Genomic DNA, 22284 nt, shown 5'->3' on the forward strand with positions numbered 1-22284 from the left:
AATGGCTTGTGAACTCTTGGAAAGTGGGAGCACTCTAGTCTTCAACATTATATATTCCATTATGTGTGTGTGTGTGTGTGTGTGTGTGTGTGTGTATGGGGGAGGGGAGAGAGAGAGAGAGCGTGCGTGCGCACATGCACAATTTCTTTATCCATTTACCTGCTGACAAACACTTCAGTTTCCCTATCATGGCTATTGTAAATAATGCTGTAATGAACATGGCAGTGCAGATATCTTTATGAGGTGGTGATTTCATTTCCTTTGGGTATATACCCAAAAGAGGGATTGCTAGATCATATGGGAGTTCTATTTTTAATTTCTTAAGGAGCCTCCATACTGTTTTCCACAATGACTGCATCAATCTACATTCCCACTGACAGTGTAAGGATTCCCTTTTCTCCACATCCTTGCTGACACTTATCTCATCTTTTTGATAATAGCCATCCTAACAGGTGTGAGGTGATACTTCATTGTGGTTTTGATTTGCATTCCCTGATGAATAATGAGTTTGAGAACCTTTTTATATACATGTTGGCTGTTTTATGTCTCTGGGGAGAAGCAAGTAAGAAGATATGCGAGATGACGCTGACCGTAGGGGAGGCAGAAGTACTCCCAGGAAGAAGTGGGAGTCATGGATTGGCTCCCCCTTACATCCAGATTCAGATTCACATTTTGAACTATTGGTGGTCTCCATGCTAGAATAAGTGACAGTCATCTCAACAGGCCAAGAGAGTCTCAAGAAACACTGGCATAAACACAAGTTTGGTCATGAAAGAGATTCCTTACACAGACTGTTCACGAGTGCACCCCTACAGGAGTTCGAAGCACTTACTAAAGAACTCAATGTGTGCAGGGAACAGTTGCTTGAAAGGGAAGAAGAATTTCTGAACTGAAAGCAGAAAGGAACAACACCAGGCTGCTGTTGGAGCATTTGGAATGCCTTGTCCTAGGCACAAGCAGTTCCTTGGGATGGCTGTGGTAAAGAGACAAGCACAGCCATCAGCAGGCATGTCCAGAGAAGGTGAAGTGCTTGAAGAGCTGAAGTCATTATTTGAACATCACAAAGATCTCATCAAATCTGAAGAAATGAACACAAAATTACCACAAGATATCATGAAGCCATGGCCCAAAAGGAAGACTTGGAAGAGAGAATCACTACTCTTGAAAAACACTATCCCACTGCACAGCATGAAGCCACACCTGTGCATAACCTCAATGATAAACTTGAAAATGAAACTGCAAATAAAGATTCTATGTATCTGTAGGCTGAAGATAAAAACAGCCAATTACAAGATCGCCTGAAATTGAGCAGAAATTGCAGCAGACTCCGAGGGAAGCAGAGAGGTGGAGGCAAAGCTGGCCCACGGGGTGTCTGTGTTTTCCAAGGAAAGGCAGAGAGAAAAAATAAATGAAGACTATAATAAACATTTATCAGACACTGTTGGCACATTTCTTTCAGAATCTAATGAGAGGCTTCAGCTCCATCTGAAGGAGAGAATGGCTGCTCTGGAAGACAAGAATCCTTTATTATGAGAAATTGAAAAAGAAAAAAAAAAACAAGTAGAAGAAATGCAATGTGATTAAGAATCAGCTTGTCCTAAACTTGAAGCACTGGGGGCTGAACTAGACCAGATGAGACTAAGAGGTGCTTCATTTCATTGTGGTCAACCCCTCTTGGGCAGTGTTCCAGATTTCAGGTTTCCAATGGCAGAGGGGCACACAGTTTCCTATGGCACTAGTGCAGGGTTGGCAGCGATCACTCCACCCCAAGAAGGATTCCGCACAATCCCGCTGGGGAAGTGTACAGACTCTATTTCCGGCTTCCAGAGGAGAGGTATGAGATGATAAGACAACAATAAAATGTGAAACCTCCCCTCCTTCCTCCCCAAAGTCCCTCTGGTTAGACAGGCTGCACAAAGGAGTGCTGCATATAGTCAGCCATGAGGACATCAGAGACATGAGAAACTCCCCAGGCTCCCTGGATGGTCCCTCAAGCAATCCCGATAGTAGCAACAGTAGCCGGGACTCACTCCATAAAGCCCCAAAGAAGAAGGGTATCAAATCCTCTAACGGTAGCTCGTTTGGCAAGAAAGGAAAGGGCCTACCTGGACAAACTGGCAAAGAGTCCTTAGGACAAGCTGGTGTTTCAGAGACAGATAATTCATCTCAAGATGCCTTTGGACTTAGCAAATTGGGAGGGCAGGCTGAAAAATACCTTAAACTTCCAAAAAAGCATAAATTGTAAGAGGAAGCCTGGAGAACAAGTTTATCTTTTGCTCAGGGGGATGGGCAACTGTTGCTGTTTGTCTGGAGCTCTGAATTGGGATGCCAGCCTGACAAGTGTCTACCCATGGAGCAAACATGGAGAGCGGGGCCATCATGCTGTCCCTGTCTGATGCTGAGATCCAGTGTGAAATTGGCATCAGTAACCCCCTGCACAGGCTGAAGCTGCAGCTGGCCACCCAGAAGTTCATGTCACTGATGAGCCTGTCCACCCTGCCCATGTCCAGAATGACACTCACATACCGGGACATGAACCACAGTGGATTGGCAATGAATGGCTCCCCAGTCCGGGCCTTCCTCAGTACTGCAGCTATTTCATGGAGTGCCTTGTGTATGCTAGGATGCTAGATCACTTGACAAAGAAATACTTTCAAAGGCAACTGAAAATGGCTGATAGTTTTCACAGAAACAGTTTCCAGTGTGGAATTATGTGCCTGAGAAGGTTAAATTATGATAAAAAAAAAACTAAAAAGAAAAAGAGAAGAAAGTCAGAATGAAATAAAAGATGTACTTCCTGCATCATTCGGAGCAACAACGGAGTGATTTGCTGGATTCTGTTAATTTGTCTTAAAGTATATGCAAACAGTCTCATGAAGAGTGTGTTCATGGTGCACTTCTGGCCTTAGATGAAACCTCCAATTTCAACACACTGGTGCTGTTGTAATAGTTCCTAACACAGAACACACAGGATCATGCTGTCTTAGAAAGAGAATTTAATAACCCTTTGGTAATGGGGACTGACAGAAGGTTCATGGAGAAAAATTTAGACCAAAAGGCAGTAGTGGCTTAGCTGCTGGGTTGCTGGGTTGCAAACTTCCGGGTTACTTCTATGTCTTCACCATGCAGCTGAAGACGATGCAGATAGACAGCAATGTATCAGGAGCACAGAGGTTGGATTCAGCTACAGTCAGGACTTACTCCTGCTAAAGCCTCCTGTTGTTAACCCACACTACTTGTACAGATGATTATGCAGCATTTTGAATCCAACAAAAACTGCATTTTAGAATTCAATGGAATCTTTACTTTGTTAATGATTGTTATATGGACCTTAAGATATTTTATTACAGAATTATTAGTTAAAAATTCATGAATACCATAGAGAAAATATTTTAGAATTTAATGTTTCCTATATTTATATAAACTTATGACTCTTTATTTATATAGTTACTTTTTGTGTATATCCAGGCTATAAATATCCTTTCAAATCAATTCATGATCTTATACCTAGTTTTAGTCTTTCAAATGAATGTACTGTAATGCTTGTATATATAAATCCTATAAACAATTATAGGGCTTTTATAAATTAGGCATTTATTGTAGTTATCATTAATTTTTTAATGATAAACCATGGCAAAGGAATTTATTATGTTTATAAAATTATCATGTCCCGAGTAATATTCATTATCCTTTACAAATGCAACTTAGCTGTACAACAATCATTTTGAAATAAGGATACTTAATTTCAAGCAATTATTGTTGTATTTTAATGACTAACCTTAACTATATTTTTTCTAGCAAGAAATGCTTTATTCTGCAGTATGAACAGATTTAAAATATCTGGTATTTAATATCAGCTTCTAATAAAATTTGAACTGACAGAATTATCAGAGCACTATGAAAATCTCAGCATCGGTTAACTCTTTCCTAGCCTAGTCTCTGGACTTGGGTAGCTTGTCTTCATTGGCAGACCAGAAGCTGTCAGCTGGAAGTTCTCTCAGGGAAAAGAGAAAGACTTGGGCTAGGGTAACCTGGCCCCAGCACTCTAGGCCTTCTTCCCTGGCTTTCCTCCTTGTAAGCAGGGTGGAAATACGCCCATACAACTACTCTTTGAAGACCAATCCCGCAAGCACTGAACTCTCATTGCATACATATTGGTGCATATAGCAGATGAAGGCAGGAAATCCTGAAAACAATGTAGTAATAAAGGCCTATTGTTTATGTAAATAATCTTTTTACACTTGTTTACAAATATGTTTAAGGAATGAACCTAAATTGTACATTTTTAAATTTGATGATATAGTTGTTTGGATTGTATAAGTAGCAAATATAACTTTTACTTTTTAAATGGCATATTTAAAAACCAGTAAGAAATGTATCAGATTGTGGTGTATTTATCATGCAACTGATAGAGACAGAGATAGCATGTCTTTTTACATTTGGTTTCTGCTTTTAATTTACTTATATAATTCATTGTTACTGTTCTGTTTTTCTGTTAATCTTTGGTGAAGTTCCTGATGATGTAACAAGGTATGTACAATCTACTTGTGAACTATTTTTATCACAGTACTATTTATTGCTTTTTTTCAATAAAGTAATGAAGTATTTTCTACTGTCAAAAAAAATCAGTTTTTTTTACAGTTCCATGAATTTCTTGTCATCTTCAAAAAGAAAAGTTTTTAGATTCTAATATTTTATCATTTAAATTAGTTGATAATCCTTTTATCTGACTTATGATAAAATATGTCATTCACTAATAGAATGTGGTCACTTAAAGATTTACCAAAATGTAAAAAATTTACCAACGGATTCTCTGGTGCAGAAGAAAAACATCTCTCTTTAAAGCTCAAACTATTCCTCCAAGTTAATTAATGTACTTGTCAAAAGAGTCTGAATATATGTAATATTATATATTATATGAATAGATATAAAATATTATTAACACATATTATGGTTTATATACATATATATAGAAGGCCATTTTTTGTAATAAATTTAATCTGCTGAAAGACAGAGTATACAATAATCTGTTCATTTCGAAAACAATTTTGTTGAAAAATTAGAATTTATATTTACTACTTCAATTGTTGATTTCTGCTTTCAGGATCATATAATCAAGAGATGTCTTTAAACAACATTCTTTCATAAGAACCTTTCATCTTTCATCTTCAAAGATGATGTAATTGAAAGAAAAGCCAAGTAAAAAAATCTGCTAAGAATTAACTTATTCAGACTAGAGTGGTAACCATTACAGCTCCAACTTTTAAGAGATGGAATCATCCAGTCACTGCTTACTAACATTACTTCAAAAACATAATTGGTCAGGCATTACTATAATGAAACATTCCTGAAGGTGTGCCTTCAGGGATTCCAGTTTAAAACAAATCAATAAATTAGTATGCCATAATTAAAAGCTTTTTATGTATATACCATCTATAGTTTACTAATAACATTTTCAATCATATGTAAAATATAGCTGTTTATGCAAAGTATACACTCTCACTTAAATTGTCTAGAAGGTGTGTCTCTATTTTGGTTCTCAGCCTGAAGCATGTCCTCTTTTTATCACCTCCTGTTCTATATTTCTGTATAAAAGTGTCTATTTTAGCAACCTGTCTGAGTTTAATATATTCTGGTTACTTCATGCATCACTTGATAGTATTTAGTGGTATATACAATGTCTTAGTGCAAAGTCCTTGAGGCTAAAGAATGCTTGAATATTTTTAGAAAAAGCAGAAGTATAGGACATCAAAGTGAAGTAAATAAGATTAGTAGGAGATAAAATTTGAAAATTATGAAGATCATATTTTCTAGAGCCCCAAAGGCCTTCATGTTGACTTACTCTTTTACTCTGTGTCTTTATTAGAGAAAGCCAGTGGGGTGTTTGAAGCATGGTATGATCTGATCTGAATTATGTTTTTTAATGGATCACTCTGACTGCCGCATTCAGAATGAACTTTAGCAAAGCAAATGCTTAAGTACTGAGACTAGTTGGGAGGCGACTGACATGTTGTAAGAGAGAGATATGGTACATCAGACTAGCACAGTAGAAGTCAGAAGTAGTAAGAAGTGATACAGTTCTGAATATATTTGAAGACAGAGATTATCCTTTAGGCCTGTACTGTGGGTTAAAGATGATAAGGATGCAAAATTTCACCTTTACTCTAACAGGGTTTTTTTTCAGCATTAAATTGACATAATACAGATCAACAGGAAAAAAAAAAAACTTACATAGTTATTTAATATAAGTTTTATGGAACATGAGAACCTTCATAAGCAAAGGAAGATCCAAAGATGCAGTTTAAAAGTTATATACTGAATTGGACAAAGAGTAGTAAGTTGTGAAAAAGTAAATCATGTGGGGAATGTGGAAGATAAAAGTTACTTTAATAAAGTCTGCACAGAATTCTGTCAGCCTCAACTTACTATCCTTGATGATAAGAACGTTATTTTCCTTCCAGTATAAAGGGAACATCTTTTATATGGACATTTCCCCTCCTGCTTTCATGAAACAACATGAAGGTCAGAGTGATATTCCGGTACCTGCTGTTGTTCAACTGTGTTTAACTCAAAATAATCAATATGCTAAAGTGGCATATTTTAGGGTGGCATATTTTTAACTCCTCATAAGCTTATTGTAGAGCATCCACAGTCTCACTAAATTCAATAAAAATCATCCCTTAAATTCCTGTGTCACATTCATGGATTTTTTTTTTTTTATAAATTAATAAACTTTATTTTTAGAGCAGTTTTGGGTCCACAGAAAAATTGAGCAGACTGTATAGAGAGTCCCCATGTACCTCCTGCCCCCACCCCCATGCCCACAACTTTTCCCTCTATCAACATCCTGCGCTAGAGGCTACATTTATCACAATTAATGAACTACATTGACACATAATTGTTACCCAAAGTCCATAGCATACATTAGGTTTCACTCTTGGTTGTACATTCTGTGAGTTTAGACAGATGTATAATGGTATGTATCCACCACTGTGGTATCATACAGAATAGATTCACTGCTCTAAAAATCCTCTGTGATATGCCTATTTTTCCCTTCCTCCCCATCTCCAGGCATCTACTGATTCTTTTATTATCTCCATAGTTTTGTGTTTCCAAGATTATCATGTTATTAGAATCATGCAACATGTAGCTTTTTCAGATTGGTTTCTTTCATATAGCAACACATTGTTAAAGTTCCTCCCTGTCTTTTCATAGGCCATTTTTAAATTGGGTTTTGTTTTTTTACTGCTGAGTTTTAAGTGTATGTTGTGTATTTTGGCTGACAGTACTCTATCAGATGTGTCTTTTTCAAATATTTTCCCCCAGTCTGTGGCCTGTCTTCTCAATCTCTTAACAGTTTCTTTTTCACAGTAAAAGTATACAATTTTAATGAAGTCCAACTTGTCAATTTTTCTTTCATACATCATGCTTTTGGTGTTTATCAAAAAAATCATCACCAAACACAAAATCATCTAGACATTCTCCTGTGTTATCTTCTAGAAATAGCCTAGGAGATAATACATGTAAAGGTGGTACCTAAACTGTAGGATGTAGTAGGTATTGAGTAATACTGATTGTCATCTTTTCTCATTTGGTTAAAATATGAAATTCTTTATTCCCAGTTAAAATTCTAAGCTTAAGTCATTTATCATGTTAGTGAATGCTCTAGGCCCTTTAATTTTTTACTATCCCCTGTTATTTCCTAAATCTTCACAATTCTATACATTTATAGGATTATTGCTAGAAATAGAGAGGAGGTTGAACCTCAAATCAGTTAATACTGTTCTTGCTGCATTTGTTATAAAGAGGTTTTATGAGGCAAATTGGAAATTAGTACTCTAAGGATCTTATAATATCTGTTTATTTGCATAATTTATTTAATCCTGTATGTTCACAAAGAACACTCTATATATCTCTACTTAAGTGTATTTCCTGTGTATTTCTATTACATATACCTCCTTGAATATAGTTTCATAAAAGTGGGGACCATGTCATGATTTTTTCTTATATTCAAACAAAAGTGGATTACTGGAAATAAATACAAAAATCAGCCCTTTAAGAATATGTTGTTAATAGCCCAACTCATAAAAGTTTTGTTGACTAATGAATGAATAAGCAAATAAATAATTATGTTCTCTTTAAAGTTAGACTCTTGCTACAATGTCAGAAAAAAACCATAATATTTTATGGAGTTAATCTTCATTCAGTTTAAACTTCTCATTCAGAAGTCCTGGAGAATACAATCTATTTGATTTCCTGGACCTCTCCATATCATATACACTTAGGACTTTATTATAGAAAATGTTCGATAAAAGTAAGAGATGGAATCAATAGTCAAATTGCCAGAGTTCATATGCCTTGGCACTTTAACCTCCACAAGCCTCAGTTTTCTCATCTGTACAATGAGTAAGATAATAATTGTAACTAACATTTCTAAGTATAATGACTTTGTGTGTTACTGCATCCTAAATACTTTTTACTATTAAGCTCATTTAATATTCCCAGACACCTGATGAGATAGTGTCTACAAGGATCTTCTTCAGGGTTGCACACCTAAGACTCAGGAAGCTGTGCTAGGATTTTACGTAGGTACTTTGACTCCAAAGCCTGTGTTTGTAACCAGTTCTTTATATTGCCTCACAGGGTGATCACACTTCAAGCGGCCAGCCTCATAAAACATTAGGCACAATGTTCAATGCCTAAAGAGGCCTCAACAAAATGCATCAATAGGTCTCAATACATGCTAGCTCTGATAATTAATAATAACAATGATAATATAATAATTGTGTGCTCTGTATTCCACAGGGCATGGTAACTGCAGAAAATACTGTAATCGGGCCACCCTAACCCTCCTTCAAAACAGAGACCTCATGATTCCAGTGTGCTAGATAGAGTTCTCCAAAGAAATAAAACCAGTAGGATTTTCAGATGGTCCCCAACTTATAATGGTTCAACTTATGATTTTTGAACTTTACAAATGGTGCAAAAGTGACATGTATTCAATAGAAACTGCACTGTATTCATATGAGAATTCTGTTTTTTAATATCCATATGGTATTCGATAAATTAGAAATTCAACACTTTACTGTAAAATAGGCTTTGTGTTGGATAATTTTGCCCAGCTGTAGGCTAATGTAAGTGTTCTCAGCACACGTAAGGTAGGCTAGGCTAAGCTATGTTGCTCAGTAGGTTGGTGTCTTTTTTTTTTTTTTTTTTTGAGACAGAGTCTCACTCTGTTGCCCAGGCTAGAGTGAGTGCCGTGGCATCAGCCTAGCTCACAGCAACCTCAAACTCCTGAGCTCAAGCGATCCTCCTGTCTCAGCCTCCCGAGTAGCTGGGACTACAGGCATGCGCCACCATGCCCGGCTAATTTTTTCTATATATATTTTTAGCTGTCCATATAATTTCTTTCTATTTTTAGTAGAGGTGGGGTCTCGCTCTTGCTCAGGCTGGTCTCGAACTCCTGAGCTCAAACGATCCGCCCACCTCGGCCTCCCAGAGTGCTAGGATTACAGGCGTGAGCCACCGCGCCCGGCCAAGGTTGGTGTCTTAAAGTGCATTTTCAACTTACAGTATGTTAAACTTATGATGAATTTACTAGGATACAACCCCACCATAAGTCAAGAAGCATCTGTATATAAAGATATTTATAATGAGGAATTGGAAAATACATGCTTATGGAGCCTGAGTAGACCCACAGTTTACCATCTGCAAACTGGAGACCCAGGAAAGTCAAAGATGTGCTTCAGTCTGGGTTTGAAGTCCTAAGTCCCACAAAGGCCCCAATCTGAGAACAGGAGAAGCTCAGTGGACAAAAAGAGAGTGAATTCTCCCTTCCTCTCCCTTTTTGTTCTATTCAGGCCCTCAACAGACTGGATCATGCCCACCCATATTGGAGAGGGCAATCTGCTTCGCTCAACCTACAGATGTAAGTGCTAATCTCATTCAGAAACACCCTCACACACACCCAGAAATAATGTCTGGTCAAATATCTAGGCACCCAATGATCTAGTCAAGTTGACACATAAAAGTAACCATCACACCCAGCTACCAGGAATGTTGATGGCTGTAACTTATGACCCAGTCACATTCTGATAAATGGCCTCTGATAAAGGGAACAAACTTCCCAAGTTCACACCCCCTCTCTTGAGGCAGCCCTCTTCCGATATCTGGCTGATAATGAATGTTCGGAGAGAAGGAGCAAAGGGCCTGTCCCTTTGCCTCAATTTGAGGCAACCTTACAGGCCAGTCCTGTTTCAGAGCTCCCTGTGTGATCTGCTGAGTCCTCTGTCGCACCAGCACCACCTTCTCCCTCTGCCCAATCCTGCTTCCCTCGCCTCCAACAAGTGTTATTCCTGAATACATTCCCCAGTAAATTCCCTGCATGCAACTCTTCATGTCAGAATCTGTTTCTGGAGAACCTGAGCTAAAACTTTCACAGAAGACTACACAGTACCTCACAGCTTCCTGAAAACACAAGGACACCATGAATGGTTGGTTTCTCACAGAGAATTGTATCCCAGATCTCTCACAGACCACAGAGAGTTGGACTCTCCCATGATGGGCCTACTCCGTTTCTAACATCATTGTTCCCTGTTATGCTACCCTATTTCTGTATTGATTCTGTTATAAAGTTTTTCATTAAAAAGCTGATATTAAAAGTATATAAAATTAAAAAAAAAGAATATGTTGTTAACAGTAAGGCAATTATTATTATTATTTTGATCTGTGGACCCAGTTCCTGATAGTTTTTGCTCAAATATTTATATTAAGTGAGAGAGTTGAACCTAATAAACAGATGCAAATAATGGAAATGATAGGTTGAGTTTTAAATTAATATCAAAATTGGTATGGATTCCAGAATCTTCTCCAACATGAATGAGAAGAGACATAAGAAAAGCATATACAAGGGTGTGAAGAAGATGAACAGAGAGAACAAATAGGACATAACTGTCTCATTCTTTTCAATTACAAGGAGAAGGAAAAATTTGGGACAAAGTTTCCCTCTTGGCTGAGATATAGTTGATTCTTAATAAAACAGCAGGCTTCTGTTGAGTTTTTGTTTGTCTGCAGAATAATAAATTAATGTTCTAGCTGGCAACAGTTCACTCATACAGTAGTATATGTTTTACTGAAATGTTTGGCAGGATTCACTATGAAAACACAATGCCTATCCATTGGGTTACCAGAGGTGAACATCTCTCACATTAGGTTTGGTGAGAGTGGATGACATAAGAAAATTACAAGAAAGCTTGCAACTGCTATAGGAACACTGACCTTAAGAAGAGAGCTTTAAGTAACATAGGATTATGACAATGCAATATTTCCCACAGAGGAAAGGAATTCAGTCCACTGGGAAGAGGAAAATTCTAAGACCTAAGATTAGAATTGAGTTCTCTATTCCTGTGTTTTATAAAGTTACTCACCTCTCAGTAATAGTATGGGGATAATGACACTTACCCCATTCAGCTATTATGAATATTAATTGGAACAAGCTGTATAAACCATTAGGCAGAGTGGCTAGTATACAATAAGACATCAACAGGTGTTGTTGTTTTTTTTTTTTTTTAATTCTAGCAAAGAATAGATGAATAGCAAAGATGACTGATGTTGACTGATTTAAATTGCTTATAAATACTTACAATAGATTTCTAAATGCAAAACTAATTAAACAGCTTTCAAGTTGTTTTCCTCTTAGCTACTGAATATTTGTTTAAAGAAAATGTTTGATTCTTGTGTAAAAAGTGAAAATATGCGAGGCTTCTGCGGTTTAGTCTAGAAAGGAAGCTAGTGTTTTATGTTTCTTTCATCACAGGGCTGAGCCCTTTATACAATTCATGAACTTTTGAGGCAGGGAGGCTCCAGTAAGTTGGAGTTCAAGTTGCTTGACACTGAACTCTGCTCAATCACTTGAAAAACTTAGAATATGTGAAACTTAGAATATTTGAATAAGCATTTCAGTGGAAGTTACTTTTGAGGAGGAATAAATGAAGGTAGATATAGCTGGTGATTGGAGAAGAAGGGAAAAGTGATTCCACAGGAGCCTGGTCAATGGGGGCAGATAATATAAAGACATAATATAAGGACATAAAAGTCACATGTTAAATTAAGATTTGTACATTGTCTTAGAGAAGGAAGTTACTGATGGATTTTATGCATGAGAATAACTTGAATAGACATAGATTTAATAAGTCATTCTGCCTGCACTGTGGGGAATGTTTTGAAAAGAGTAGTTATAGATGCAGAGAAACCAGTATGGAGGTTTTATAAATACTTTGATATAAAGAAGATAGCTCCTAGGCCTAGAATTGTATAAGAGGAGATGGATGCAGATGTAACTAGAAACTAGACTCAACAGATGTGGTGAGTCAGTGGAGCTTGGTGTAAAGAGTGATTCCCAGATTACTAATTTTTCTAGCTCTTTTCAGTGAAAGAAAACATTTTTTTTCAGTCATGCCTTTTTGAAAATGAGTAGGCATTTCTCTTGTGTATATCCTAGGTAATATTATTTGGTAGTCTGTGCCTGACATATGATTATAGGGATTACAAGACCATGAAACCACAACTCTTTTATTATTTTTCATTCTAGTTAACATCATTTAGTGTTCCTGATACACGTGGCAATGTTGAAGGGACAAATGCTTAGTTTACCAATTAAAGAACTCTGACACATAATGTGAGTCAGATATGCTCAAAACAATAAACAATATTGACATATAGTCTTTCTTCATGGAGCATTACTCTAATATAGTCTGCCTCAGTACATGCCCACCAACTCCGCATGAGTCACAGGAAATTAGGAGGAAGAGGTAAAGTGAAGCCCACAGATTGATGTCAGTGGAATTTTTACAAGTTTTCTGGCATCTGGCCATGTTTACAACAGTCGTCTGATGCCATTATTAAGTTTAATAAAAATACCCTCAACTTTATCAAAAGCACGGTTGTACTGTTTTCCTTTTCAATCCAGAGAAGCAGAACATTATTGTTCTGGAGTGTTCTTTGAGTATCTATCTTAACTATGAAAATATAAGGCAAGTCTTTTTCTACTTGATATTCACTTCCAGTTAATAAGACAAAGATAGAAATGTTACCAAATTGAACCAAGAAGTTTTTTGGTAGAAAAGGAATCACCTTTTTCCTCATCCTCCCTAATGTTAACAGTTAGGCAAATCTCCCCATTAGCAGGAAATTATCATGGGGTTTTGGATGCAAATTCTCACAAAGAAAATGAAGATATAGGGAAAGTTCAGTATCTCTCCCGAGTTACTTTCTCTGAAGTGGAATGAGAATCTTGGGATTATGTTTTATCTCATATTTAGGTTGCCCAGCCTCCCACAGTATCTGGCACTACACTAAATGCATTGATTTATGTTTCTGTTAAAACACACAGCAGCCATTAGGTATATTATTCCCTCCTTCATTAAGTTTAGCCCTCTAACAAGCATATAAAAAATTTTGGAGGTAGAAAGGGGGAAAAGCAAAATAAAAACCCTCTTTGATATGCCTCTTTAGAAATAGCACCTCATATCATTATATTGATGTTTAAGTACTTTCTATGAATATTGTTAAATGTCTCTGAGACAATCCTTCTTTGGGGTCAGACCCTAAAGAAACATCCCATTTTTAAAAAAATAAGAGTTCTCCAAATATTGTGCAGAGTAATAGCGTTATGGTCTGAGTGTTTGTGCCCTGCCCCCCAAATTTATATGTTGAAATCCTAACACCCAAGATGATGGTATTAGGAGGTAGGGCCTTTGGGAGTTGATTGCATCAGGAGGGTGGAGCCTCCATGCATAGGATTTGTGCCCTCATAAAAGAGGCTGGAGAGAGACTTCTCATTCCTGCCATGTGAGGTTACAGCAAGTGGGCCCTCACAGAACACAGAATCTAGTAGTGCTTTGATCTTATAATTCCAGATTCCAGAATTGTAAGAAATAAATTTCTACTCTTTGTAAGCCTCCCAGTTCAGAGTATTTTGCCATAGCAGACCAAACATGCCTGCAAATCTAGTGTCCGGTGAGAGCCTGCTTCCTGTTTTGCAAATGGCCATCTTCTCATTGCATCCTTACACGGCTAACAAAGAAGTCATTTCTCTCATTTCTTCTTATGAGAGCACTAGTTTCATTCATAATGGTCTTACCCTCATGATCTAACCTTTCAAAGGTCCCATCTCCTAATACATCACTTTGGGGGTTAGGATTTTGACACATGATTTCGGGGGAGACACAAACTTTAGTCTATAATGCCAGACATTTCCAAAGGCCATGCATGTTATCTTTTACCCATCTGCAGATTTCTTTCTTATATCAAGTATCTAAGTTTTTTGTTATAAGTTTATTACAGCAGCATTGTCCTATAAAAATATAACATAGGAAAGTTTAAAATTTCAAGTTGCCAGGTAAAAAGAAAAAAAAAATCTTAAAAATATATATTTTTTAACCCAAAATATCTAAAACACCACTAAAACACTATTATTCTAACATGCAATTGATATAAAAAAGTGTTAATGAGCGATTTTACATTCGTTATTTTTAAACTAAGTTTTTGAAATTTTTTTTTTTTAATTGCTTAAGACAGAGTCTCACTCTGTTGCCTGGGCTAGAGTGCCGTGGCGTTAGTGTAGCTCACAGCAACCTCAAACTCCTGGGCTCAAGCAATCCTAATGCCTCAGCCTCCTGAGTAGCTGGGACTACAGGCATGTGCCACCATGCCCAGCTAATTTTTTTCCATATATTTTTAGTTGTCCAGCTAATTTCTTTCTATTTTTTTAGTAGAGATGGGAGTCTCGCTCTTGCTTAGGCTGGTCTCGAACTCCTGAGCTCAAGTAATCCGCCCGCCTCAGCCTCCCAGAGTGCTAGGAATATAGGCGTGAGCCACCTCGCTGGGTCCCGGAAATTTTATATATAATTTATATGTATAGCAAATCTTAATTTGGTCTTGTCACATTTTAAGGTCTCAGAGTAACATGTGGCTAGTTTTTATCATATTGAACAACAGAATACTACAGTGTTTTCAAGACCTTTATCTATTTAAAGAACAAATAAATGTAGTTGAATTATTGTTCAAATGATGCTCTTTCTTGCCTTAGGTGAAAATTGGTCTTGGCTAGATGGCTTAAAATGTGGAGGCCATCTGCCTTGGAGTAATTATGTCATCCGGTGACTATGCTGTGGGGATTATTTGAGAAAAAAAGAGAGCAACGTACATATCTAATCGATAGATAAAAATTTAACTTTTCTCATTTATTTTGTTTTGCAAATTTACCTCTCAAAGTAGTTTAGATGTCATATTCATAAAAGGACTACATGTAATGTCATGCAGTATTTTATTTTTATTTTCCCTTGAACTCACGTTTTCCATCCTTTAGCTATCCAACTTATATCATTATTCAGGTTTTAGATTATATGTCTCTTACTTAGTGAAGCTTTTACTCTGCAGCTTCTTTCTCAAGCACACTGCATCATAATCTAATCTCTCCCCCAAGACCACACACCAGATTAAGCTTTTCTATTATATTGTCTCAGGATACCATCTTCTTTCTCTTTATAACATAATTTGGGATGTTAGCAAGTAATTTTGGTAATTATTTGATTAATTTCTTCTTCATGTGATAATAAACTTGATGAGGGCTGGGGAAAAGTCTCTCTTGTTTACTATTTTATTGCTACGGCTAGCACAGTATCTGGGACATAATTGGCAGTCAATAAATATTATTGAGTGAATAAATGATTTAAGTTGGTTTTACCACCCAGACTGCTCCACTTCCTGCACTATGTCTCTTCAGATATTTACACCTATTCGAATTAAATCTGCATTTATCATTTCTTTGGATGATCATTGTTGAAGGTCAACCCTATTCAATCTCTTTTTTCTTGCTCAGTCCTAATTATCACTTTACTTCTTTGTCTTTTGCTACAGTCCTTACATAACTTCTTACAGACTACACCTCGGGCTTGACATAGAATAGATACCAACACTCCTGTTTTCATTTCCTTCTGGGTCAGTTCATTTTGCACTGTTATAAAGGAAATAACCTGAAGCTGGGTAATTTATACAGAAAAGAGGTTTATTTGGCTCACAGTTCTGCAGATTGTACAAGAAGCCTCGTACCAACATCTGCTTCTGGTGAGGGTTTCAGGGAGCTTCCAATCAGGGTGAAAGACAAAGGGAGCAGGTGTGTCGCATGGTGAGAGAGGGAGCAAAAGAGAGGGAGAAGACGTGGCCTGTTCTTTTTAACAACCAGCTCTAGCATGAACTATTAAGCTGGGAACTCACTCATTATTACAGGGAAGGCACCAAGCTATTCACGGGAGACCAGCCCCCATGACTCAAACACCTTCCACCAGGCCCCACCTCCTACACTGGGGATCAATTTTAACCTGAGATTTGGAGAGGCCAAACATCCAAACCATACCATCTTCATAGGCCTTTACACTGGTGAAGTATCTAGTCAAGACAATTTGTTCAGCTACCAATTTTTTTTTTCCCAATACAGCTAGTTTTGTATAAGTCTGCAACTGCCTTTCCCTTATTACCTTGATCTGTATCTCAACTTCTCTAAAGGACATTGTCTGAATCAGAATAAATTCGATTAAACAATATGGTTCACAAATGATTCAAGCAAGATGAAATTGGGAAGTGATCATTGGATTTGACAGTTATGAGATTATTGCCCTCTTTGAGACGAGCAGGCTCAGGGAAGTGGGAGCCAAAATTAAATCTGTGTCACCCATATGCAAGACTGTCATTTACGTACTCACATGCTGATAATTCCCCAATATATCTATTTAGTCTATTTCTCTCTCTTCAGCATGAGAATTATATACCCAACTGCCAAGTTGAAATCTTTATCAGGATGGCATATACATATTTCAAGTTTAATCTTATTAAATTTAAAACTGTTAATAATGCTATACGATTACATTATCCCTGTCACCGCTATGACCAAGTGTTCATAGTCACACACACACACACACACACACACACAAGCATAAACACAGACAGCTCTCCTTCATCCTGTGTTTCTTATCTGGGTTAATGCCACCGCTACTCATATAAGTCAGAAACTAGGGAGGCATCTTACGCTTTCCCAGTACTTACTCTTTCAATCTAATAAGCACTAAAACTACTGATATCTAGATTTGGAATTAGGCTAAACTGGAATATCAGTTAAGCAATTTATTAACTGTTGGGTGTTAGAAAACTTGTTTAAAGTTCTCCATGTTTCTTGATTCCCTGTTAGATGATGATAATCACATTGCTTAAAGGGTTAGTGTAGTTGTTAATTGAATGAGATTATAAATTGTGAAGCACCTAGAATTTTATCTATTTTTTTTGTACTACTATTTATTTACACTTTTACTGCCTTGGTTTAAGATTGTCTTCATCAGGCAATAATCTTCTGGTCTTTCTCCCTCTAGTCTTATGCCATCTCAGCTTTATTCTCCACACTGTTACTGGAATAATCCTGCCAAACCTCAGATCCTAGCACATGCTTATGTCCTGCTTAAAGCCCATCAGTAACTCCTAACTGCCCCTTGGGTGAATCGCACATTCAACTAGTGGGATTTGCAAGGCTGTCAGAAATCAAGGTCTTTTCTCCCTCTCCCAATCTGACTCTTACAATCCTCTTCCTCACAGCATTTTCTCCAACCATAAAAATATTTAAATATTTCTAATTGTTTGATGTGCTTTCATGACTCCATGTGTGGACACTGTTATTTCTTTTTGAAAAGCTTTTCTATGTTTCCTACACCAGATGACCTCTTATGTATTCTTCAGTACAACCTCAAGACTCTTTTTCTCTATAAAACTAAACTTTGCCTTACCAAGAATAGTGAATTATTTTTTTGTCACCACTGAATCTTGTACATGCCTGTATTATAGCACTTGTGCATTGTACACTGTTTACTTACTTATGTGTACACCTCTTCTACTAGACTGTAGTGATCGTTTTATGTTAGGAATTATGTATTGTGCCAGAGATACAATGGTGAATAGGACATGGTCACAGATTCTGAAGAGTTCACAATCTGAGGGAGACAGAAATGTAAATAAGAAGTTTAAATTCAGGGATATGTTTCAAGTGAAAGCATACAAAATATGCTTTGTGATTTTGAATAAAGAAATATGTTTTTTCTGGCTAGGAAGATTGAAAAGGATCTCAGTAATCGGCCGACTTTTGAGGGTTGTGTTACAAATGAGTTAGAATTAATCAGGCAAAAGAAAGAAGGTAGTAAGGTCAGAAATTTGAAAGAAAGACCCTCATGGGTAAAAGCACAGAAGGAAAACATTGTATAAATAGAGAAGTATAAATATTTTTATAGCAATACTCTAGTGTGCTTTAGGGAGAATGGCAGAAGTTAAAGACAGGAAATAGTTAGATGCTGAGTTGCAAAGAAAACTAACTGTGTGCCTAGTTAAGAGTCTGAATGTTATTCTTTGAGCAATAGCAAATAATTGAAAGATCTTAAGCAGAGGAGAATATCTTAAGGTTTGTGTCAAATGTCTTTGTAAAATAACTAACAAACTAAAATGAAAATCTAGACTGTGGTGAGGAGCCAGAAACACATTAAAGCAGTAGAAATGGGGGCATAATGGAGTACATAAAATTGAAATATGTAACAATTACAAGATGCATAATTTAATGATTCATTAAAAATGAGTTACAAAAGTGTTACAAAAAAGAGGAGAATCTAGTACTTGAATGTATGACTAGACATACAAGACAAGACAATTAATGTAGGAGAAGTGGATTTGTTGGGTGGGGAATAGACAATAAGATGATTTTGGGATATGTTGAATTATGATGTCTAGGAATCAGGACTGCCGTAATAGGCAGTTGGAAAGAAGGGTTTAGAACTAGGAAGGTAGGTCTGTGCTGGAGATAGCGATTGGGAAATCTTGAGTACCTAATGGTAATTGAAGCATGTTTGAGTTCACTCAACTAGCGACAAAATAACAGCCAAGAAAAAATTTGCAAGATGACTGTGATTATGATAAATGTATTCCAGCTGATATGGTATTGTGTTCAGGATTGTGATGCTACTGATATTTACCACAAATAAGTTTATAGCTTAAAGGCATCTTTAGTGGTTGATCTCAAATAGTAAAATAAGGCAATGGTGCTAAAACTTTAGCATGCATCAGAATCATCTACAGTAAATACTGATTTCTGGGCTCTAACCCTAGATATTCTAATTCATTTAGTATGAACCCCAGCATTTGCATTTTCCAAGTAATCCTGATCCTGCTGGTCACCAATCATATAGGGAGCATCACTGACAAGGATTATCAGTATCTCAGGTGAAGTCAGTACAAATATATACTTGTTTTTTGATACTTGTTAAGTAACAGCAGTTGACTCCAACTTTCAGCATCGTGATACAGAAGCAAGAAGAAGTAAAACAAATCAAAGACTAATTTCCTTTTAGGAGTACAGCTTACTGAAAGACCAGAATTCACTCAGTAGTAATAGCCTTAAAACAAAACTCTAAAGTCAGTATGCATTTTAATGGCTTAAAACATATAGGACTTCTGTGACATTTCAGATTATTGTCTTGGGACGCTTTTGGCAATTTTGAAACATGCAAACATTTAACAATTGGAGAGAAAATTGAAAGTTTTAATAGAAGCGCATTTTAGAAGTGCCTGGTACTATATCAGAAAATAAAATATGTTCTAAGTGTGCTTGTCTATGAGTCAGCCAGCTTCTTGACATAGACTTAAGTCGCATAAGTGATTTTTCTTTCTGGGCTATTGTGCTCCACATTTAAATATACTGGCATTAAAATACACAAAATACCTTTTACTGTTTTGTAACAACATAGAAGCTAAAGAACATTTTCCAGGTGTCAAAACAACCTCTCCATCATAAGCAGAGCTGCAGCCATTAGATAATTATATTTTTCCCTAAGAAAACAGAATGCTTGGATGGGTGCATACCTACATGATGAGTGCGATGTGCACTGTCTAGGGAATGGACACACTTGAAGCTCAGACTCTGGGGGATGGGAGGCATGGGTAATATATACAACCTGAACTTTTGTACCCCCATAATGAGCTGAAAAAATAAAAAAAAAAAAAAGAAAAGAAAAGAAAAAGAAAATAGAATGCTTGGATGTAACCCATCTTAAACTGCACGGTGTGTCCTTGGCAGCAGGACACAGTGCACACATGCTGGAGAATGGACTTGTGTATTAGCTGCATGTGAAAACCTGTAGGAAAAGCAAATAGAAATCATATCTCTAATTCACACAGAATATTGGAAACTTTTATTATAAAACTCTTTCAGTTTTGAGGTAAATGACTTCACATTTAAGGCCCTACAAGTGATGGAACACATCAACCACTAGCCCCTGTTCTGTCTAGTATTTGGGCCTAGCTTGTCCTGGTTTCCAGCATAGACACTGCCTCTTATTCAGTATATGACTTGGGGCAAGTTACCCAACCTTCCAATGCTTCAATTTTCTCACCTAAAAATAGGGTAAAACCCCTACCTCATAAAGCTGTAATGAAGATTGCTGGCTATTATGTACGCCTCCAATTATTATTCCTGACTGTTCCCACATTTCTGTCAGGTTATCCAGGAGAATAAAAGTGGGAAAATGGTATAAAAAAAAGTGATCTGGCTGAGAAAGCAAAAAGCAAAATATTTACCTTTAAACAACAAACACAAGCTATTATATAATGAAGAATTTGCCTGGTCTTGGTCGAGGGTGCTATAATGGAGTATCTAAAATCCTTGGAATTTCTAAAGTGGTAGGAATGTCTTTGTTATACCTATAAAGTGATAGCTCCAGGGTTGGAGCTGGTCACCAGAAAGACCAACCAGGTGATTAGAGGGTTGGGACTTTGAACTAGCCCAACGTCCAGGAAATGAAGGGGGCTGAAAACTGAGCTAAATCATATGGCCAATGATTTAATAAATCAATGACACCTAGATAATGAAACCCCAATAAAACTGTGGATGCTGAAGTTTAGCGCAGCTTCCTGGTTGGTAAACACACTGAAGTACCAGGAGAGATGTGCCAGTTGATTCTAGCAGGAGAGGGCAGAATCTCTGTATTCCCTTCGAGACACTGTCCTGCGTCTATGTGTCTCTTCATTTGACTGGACTTTTGGATTCGTGTCTTTTATGATAAAATTGTAATTGTAAGTATAGTGTTTCCTGAGTTCTTTGAATTATTCTAATGAATTACCAAACCCAAGAGTGTCATGGAAAACCCGAGATTCATGGCCCCTTGATCAGAAGTGCAGATGGCCTGGGGACCGCTGAAGTACAGCATGTTTTAAGTAACCTTCGAAGTCTGTGAAAACTCTGCATGGTTAGTGTCAAAACTGAATTTCAGTATACCCAATTGGGGTTGAAAGAGAACAGAAACCTTTCTAAAGGATCTTTGTTTTGCATTCACATCAGTGTAGCCTTAGTTTACACATTGAATCTCATCTGCAATACCATTATTCTGATGTCCAAGGGCTCCATGGTCCTTACCTGCTTTAATTTGAAATCAAGACACCTGTCCTTGACCTTTCTAGGAAATATTATCACAACTTACATCCTGGGATTTTTACAAGAAAACATATATTTCCCAGGAGTAAAGAGAATGCTGGGAGAAAGGTGGGTGTTATACTGAAATTCCACTTAATTTAACTTAGTGTCTGCTTTTACTATTCTTGAAAGTGTTCAGTTCACTCTGTCCTCCTTCTCTTCTCCAAATCCTGGTCTTTCTCTCATTATTTCTTGCAACTCAGGCTCTGTCTAGTTTTATTTGCCAAATTTATTTCACCAAAATCCAGTTCACTGACTGGACATTTCTTCTGAAAGACCAGTTAGCTAAATTTGCTTGTTTCTTTAGTCATTTATAAAATTTATAGCAATTCAAATTCAACTCTATGGTTTAAGAACTTTCGAGATTTCCATAATGTTTTAGTTGTTTAATTTTCATTTTAGCCTATAGTTTTTTTTTTAATTTCAGAATATTATGGGGGTACAAATATTTTGGTTACATATAATGCCTTTGCCTTGCCCAAGCCAGGGCTACAAGCCCTGATCATGCAATGGTATAAAGCTTGAATGATCACTGTGTGAAACTCCCACAGCACAGACATTGCTAGATTACAAACCAGATCACATTGCAAATTACTGAACTGTTTCCAAGAGCTTTATGTACAACTAATAGATGAACTTCCATGATTTTAAATTATGTCCATCTTACTACGTAAAAAAAAAAACTTAGCTTAAATTAACATATTGTTGTAAATAGAAAATACATTATTGCATAA

The 22284-nt window shown here is 36.8% G+C and overlaps 1 pseudogene; it reads left to right on the forward strand.

Annotated features, from left to right (window-relative positions):
* The first annotated feature begins 528 nt into the window (after nt 1-528).
* On the forward strand, nt 529-3210 carry LOC138376134 (liprin-alpha-1 pseudogene; annotated as a pseudogene).
* Nucleotides 3211-22284: the final 19074 nt, after the last annotated feature.

The sequence above is a fragment of the Eulemur rufifrons genome, chromosome 28 (genome assembly GCF_041146395.1).
Source record: "Eulemur rufifrons isolate Redbay chromosome 28, OSU_ERuf_1, whole genome shotgun sequence".
Taxonomy (NCBI): domain Eukaryota; kingdom Metazoa; phylum Chordata; class Mammalia; order Primates; family Lemuridae; genus Eulemur; species Eulemur rufifrons.